General features: G+C 40.1%; 1 non-coding gene across 1 annotated transcript; it reads left to right on the top strand.

The window, feature by feature from the left end:
• The first annotated feature begins 3,659 nt into the window (after positions 1-3,659).
• LOC115931509 (small nucleolar RNA U3) lies at positions 3,660-3,873 on the top strand. Its single transcript, XR_004067983.1, has one exon. It is a non-coding gene; the product is annotated as a small nucleolar RNA U3 (small nucleolar RNA).
• The last annotated feature ends 2,173 nt before the right edge of the window (positions 3,874-6,046 follow it).

The following is a 6,046-nucleotide window of genomic DNA, read 5'->3' as shown; positions in this document are numbered from 1 at the left end:
ACCAATCCCACTTCTAGGTAGATATCAAAAAAAAAAAAAATGGAAATCAGGATCTCAAAGAGATACCTTCATTCCCATGTTCATTGCAGCATTATTCACAATAGCCAAGATATGGAAATAAGCTATATATCCATCATCAGATGAATGAATAAAGAAAATGTGGTACATACCTATACTGGAATACTATTCAGACTTAAAGAAAAAAAAGAAAACCTTGCCAATTGCAACAACATGGATGAACCTGGAGGACATTACGCTAAATGAAATAAACCAGACACAGAAGGACAAATACTACATGATATCACTTACTTGGGGAATGTAAAATAATCAAATTCATAAAAACAGAGAGTAAAATAGTGGTTGCCAGGCACCAGGGGGAGAAAAAAAATACAGTTATTAGTCAAAGGGTACAAAATTTTATAAAAGAAATATTTGTTAAGGAAAGAAAAAATAAATTTGTACTTTTATCATTGACAAATCCCATTGGCCTAGCACAGCACCCAGCAGATAGGAAGAATTGGGTCACTTTGGTTTGCACTGAATCTAACTTGGACATTGCTGCAATTGCTTATATAATATATATTGAAAGAATATATCAACATCATATGGACTTTACATACATTAGCTGTACTCATTTTCAGTTTCATGGATAGTCAAAGAAAGATTGAGAAAATAATTTCTTGTAAAACATATTCTTGGAACTGCCTTAATTAGGATTAAGCTTGATGCTAACAAAAACTCAAAATAACAGTGACTTAAATAAGACGGAGGTTTATTTCTTTCTCAAGTAAGAATTCAAATGTTGGCAAACCAGAGCTGTAAGATAGCTTGTTCCCTGAAGTTCCTGCGGATCCAGAATCTTTTTAGCTCATGGCTCTGCCATTTCTGAAGTAGAAATCTGGCCTCATGATACAAGATGATAGTTAGAATTCCAGCCATCATACCCACATTTTAGGCAGCACAATGAAGGAAAGGACAAAGAAAAAAGGACAAAGGGCACATCCTGGCTATCTTTTAAGGAAATTACCTGGAGAAGCTGCTTAAATCCCATTGGCCAGAGATTAGTCAGATGGCCATGCTGAGTCACAAAAGAGTCTGATGAAGTCTCTTTAAAAAATCGATTATATGCCCAGCTATAATCAGGACTTTAAGACGGAAAGAACAACTATCACAGTATGAAACCAGCAATCCCTGCAGAAACTTGCTCTATGTTGGGGAGATTGTCTTTACATTATCTCAGAGCATAAAATTGCCCATGACTTGCCAGTTTTCCATTTTGTCCTTGGTTTGCGAAACAGCCACCTAACAGACAAGCTCTATCTATAGTTCGTTATGGCATTGAGTGGGGAGAAAGAGATCTTTTTCCAGTTAGGACTCTTGTATTAGTCTGTTCTCACGCTGCTATGAAGAAATACCCAAGACTGGTTAATTTATAAAGAAAAGAGGTTTAATTGACTCACAGTTCCACAGGGCTGGGGAGGCCTCAGGAACTTTACAATCATGGTGGAAGGCACCTCTTCACACAGTGGCAGGAGAGAGAAGGAGCGCAAGCAGGGGAAATGCCAGATGCTTATAAAACCATAAGATCTCATGAGAACTCACTATAACAAGAACAGAATGGGATCATTGAATCACCCTCATGATTCAATTACCTCCCACCAGGTCCGTCCCATGACATGTGAGGATTATGGGAACTAGAATTCAAGATAAGACTTGGGTGGGGACACAGCCAAACCAAATCAACTCTCTTCTGTTGAAAATGAAAAAAACAAAAAAACAAAAAAACAAAAAACACTCCACCAAAACTAGCTCAAGGCAGAAGAAAGTGTATTGGCTCACATAGGTAAAAATTCCAGGATGGGACTTTCTTCAATAACAGTTTCATTTAGGCTCCAAAAATGTCATCAAGACCCATTTTCTGTCCACCTCTCAGTGGGCTCTGTGTTCATCCACTCATTGGCCTTATTCTTCACTTACCTGTGGTGGCAAGGTGGCAACAGTAGCACCAGCTCACCTACTTCCAGGTTCAAGTCCCTTGGGAAAGAACAACAGTCTCCTTGTGCCTCGTTCCGACTGGGTCACATGGAGGATGAATGAACTAAATCCTCTAACAAAAGAGAATGTTAAGAATGGATGTGATGCTTTTTAAACTATGTGGCCTGAGAGTGGGAGAGAGTGGTTCCCCAGATGGAATTTGAGGTGTCATTTTACCTTAAAAATAGTGAATGGATACTGGGAAGACAAATGGTAAATCTCTCCAATGGAGACATATTTCACACAATGTGGGATTCAACTGGTGTTCTCCATTACTCAAGATGTAACCACTTCCCAAAATATTCCCAGGACCATGGGGCTAAAAATAAAACCAATTTCATAGGCTTGATATGATAATTGAACGACAAAACATACTTGCAAATAGATAGCATAACATCTCCAAGCAGGAAGAAAACTTGTTAAGACACCATTCTGGAAGGGTTACTATTACCCTCTGCCAGATTAGGTCCCTAGAAAATTGTCATCTTCAGTATTGTTTCCAGCATTCAGTGGTGCCCAGTTGGGGAACTGGAGAATCCCTAAGCCAGGTCTTTCCTGCCTTTCCCTATACACTATTCTCATTTCACCATCCAAAGTATGCTTGATGTGTGTCTTTTTTGTATCCTACTCTGTGACATATCTTTTATGAAAATTTTTATTAATACTAAAGAATCATGGCCAGGCGCAGTGGCTCATGCCTGTAATCCCAGCACTTTGGGAGGCCGAGGTGGATCATTTGAGGCCAGGAGTTCGAAACCAGCCTGGCCAACACGGTGAAACCCCATCTCTACTAAAAATACAAAAGACTAGCCAGGCGTGGTGGCGGGCACCTGTAATCCCAGCTACTCAGGAGGCTGAAGCAGGAGAATCACTTGAACTCAGGAGGCAGAGGTTGCAGTGAGCCAAAATCGCGCCACTGCACTCCAGCCTGGGTGACAGAGCAAGACTTTGTCTAAAACAAAACAAAACCCCCAAAAAACCACTACAGAGTCATTAGTCTGTCTGTTGTCAGTATCCCAAAGTTCCCATTTCACGTATAAAGTCTTCATCACATTAATTTCTAGGTAAATTTACCATCTCCCAACATGTAGTCTCTGTAAAAATACCAGCTATAGAATTTATCTGAAAGCAGCTGACTTCTACGATTTCTGCCTATACTTTCTTTCTCTGTCTCCTCCCTCAGGGAATGCTGGAAGAGGAGACAGGCCCCAGATTTGGGCAGGAAGTAAACAGTTTTCAGGCTGAGGCCAATCTAAGCAGGAACATTCCAATATTTCTTCAGCAACGTTGTCCCAGCACTTCACTCGTTAACCTTTTATGTCCACCATTTGTGGATTTCACAGCTACTTGTCAATGGTGAATATTGATCATCATCATTATCTACTGAGCTGCTACCATATCCCAACTACTCCTTGCATGTTGTTCATTATTTTCTCAACACTCAGCGTATTTGCAATGTGTTATGTAATATCACAGACAAGGAAACTGAACACAGAAATGTTTTATTTCTTGCCAAACATCACATGAGGATGAACAATGAAATCGATTTGAAACCAGGATTGTCTGATTCCAACATCTCTGGGTCTTTTTTCACTCTGATATGCTGCAATTAAAAAGCCATTTCTAAGACTGTACGTTCCAAGATCGTTTCTATAGTTGGTTGTGAGAGAAGTTTCTCTGAACTTGCAGAGCACGGGAAACCAGGAGGAGGAGGCTCAGGGTGCTCTCCACACATGTGAAACCGGCTGTAGGTGTTGCTTTCCTGTGACTGCCATTTGCCACTGATGATCTTCTCTTCCTCTGGAAGAGTAAGAGGGGGAAGGACACAGTTTCAGTGCTTCCCATTTATAATTAATTAATTAATTAAGGGCAGGTGCAGGGGCTCACACTTGTAACCCCAGCGTTTTAGGAGATTGAGCAAGGAGGATCCCCTGAGCCTGGGAGTTTGAGATCAGCCTGGGAAGCGGAGTGAGACCATGACTTAAATAAAAATTTTTTTGTGTTTTGTTTTAATTTTTACTTTTTTGAGACAGGGTCTCGCTCTGTTGCCCAGGCTGGAGTGCAGTAGCATGATCTCAGCTCACTGCAACCTCTGCCTCTGGGTTCAAACAACTCTCATGCCTCAGCCTCCCAAGTAGCTGGGATTACAGGTGCCTGCCACCATGCCCAACTAATTTTTTTGTACTTTTAGTAGAGACGGGTTTTCACCATGTTGGTTGGCCAGGCTGGTCTCGAACTCCTGACCTCAAGTGATCCGCCCACCTCAGCCTCCCAAAGTGCTGGGATTACAGGCATGAGCAACCACGCCCGACCAAAAAAAAAATTTTTTTTTTTCAATTAGCCAGACATTGTGGCATGTGCCTGTAGTTGCAGCTACCATGGGGGCTGAGGTGGGAGGATAGCTTGAGCCCAGGAGTTTGAAACCAGCCTGGGCAGCAAAGTGAGACCCTGCCTCAAAAATAAAAAATAAAAAAATTAAAAAGCTATTTCTTACAGATATTCATTGAGTGGAAAGCAATTTAATTTTACGTATAATAAGTTATTTCAAAAAGAATTGTAGTTATGTGTGGCAATTTTTCATAAATACCTGATACAAATCAAGATCTACCATGGTAAGTGTGCTCCAGAGATACCCTTCTTCACCAAAACAAAGCAGGGCAGGGATTGGGAGGCCTTTTGGGCTGGGCTCCAGGACACAATGACTAGAAGATGATGCAAAGTGCATGAGAGAGTAGAGAGCTACACAGTTTACACATATTAGACTCTGCACATATTAGAGTCTACACATATTAGACTCTGCAAAAGTAGTTCTTAAATGTTAGCTCACAGGCACCCCAGTCACATTACTGAGCAGATTCCTGGGCTCCAGTCCTGGGTGATTCTTGCAGGTGGTCCATTGACCAGATTAGGAGAATCATCATCCAAGGTCTCAAAGCCAAATTTAGGACGCAGAGAGAAAGAATCCTAAGTGGTTGAATGGGAAACTGATTCTCCTCTTGAGCACACCTTAGATTCAAATAATTGATCGGAGAAGATCATTCCATACAAAAATCTTCTGACCTGCAGAGTTTCTACAAAAAGTCTTGAGAAAGAAAAAGAAAAACATATATTTTTGGAAAAGATTGAATTTAATTATAATTTTGCAAATTATACTGTGGGAAAGGTCAACAAAAAGAAGCGTATTGCGGATGATCTTATAAAAAGAACCTTTTGTAAAGCAAACAATTACCTTCTGATTTGTCTACTCTGAACCCTTGATGTTTATTTAAACTGGATGTTCTCATAGCAGGATACACCTGATACCTGGCTTGTCTAAACACTTAGAAAGTCAAATTGTCTAGTTATCAAAGCCCAGGCTTATTTTCTAAATACGTATGGACAGTCTTTCAGGAGTCATTTCACAGTGATGTGCAGAGAGAAAAACAAAACAAACAAACAAACAAAAAACAAATCATTGTTCCTAAGTGTGTTTTCCAGCCTATGTCTAACTTTCTAGCAGATAATGGCAATAAAAATGTTTGGGTCCAACATTGCAATATAATTTGAAATTCCTTGCTTACTGAAATCCTAGCCAAAGGGCTTTCTTTAGTTTTGTATTAAATTATCCCATTTGGTTGGCTGCCTTAATCAACTTAACCGATTATTTACCAGATCACCATTTTCCTTTGTGCAGACACCCCATCAGAGCTCAGGTGAACAATTTCTTGGGCCAGAGTGCCTTTCTTTTTCCTCAACACCAAGACTGTCTCCTGCCACACCTTTAACAGTGCTCTCTATCTGTAACCTCAGATTCATAATGCAGCTTTGTTATTTGGTTTGTCTAAAAGCAATTAGTAGTTTCAGATTTTTATTTCCTATTTAGGGGAGAGATGATTTGGGGGAGATTTGGGGAGGTGACTGAACAAAGCCAGTTCAACAGTTAATGCTTTAACCTTGCGTATAATTTATACAATAAACAAAGTCACATGCTTCCCTAATAATTTAGATGTAAGCAAATGTTGATTTATTCAGG

The sequence above is a fragment of the Gorilla gorilla genome, chromosome 17 (assembly GCF_029281585.2).
Source record: "Gorilla gorilla gorilla isolate KB3781 chromosome 17, NHGRI_mGorGor1-v2.1_pri, whole genome shotgun sequence".
Taxonomy (NCBI): Eukaryota; Metazoa; Chordata; class Mammalia; order Primates; family Hominidae; genus Gorilla; species Gorilla gorilla.
The sequence above is the reverse complement of the archived record's forward strand: the minus strand, read 5'-3'. Positions and strand labels throughout refer to the sequence as shown.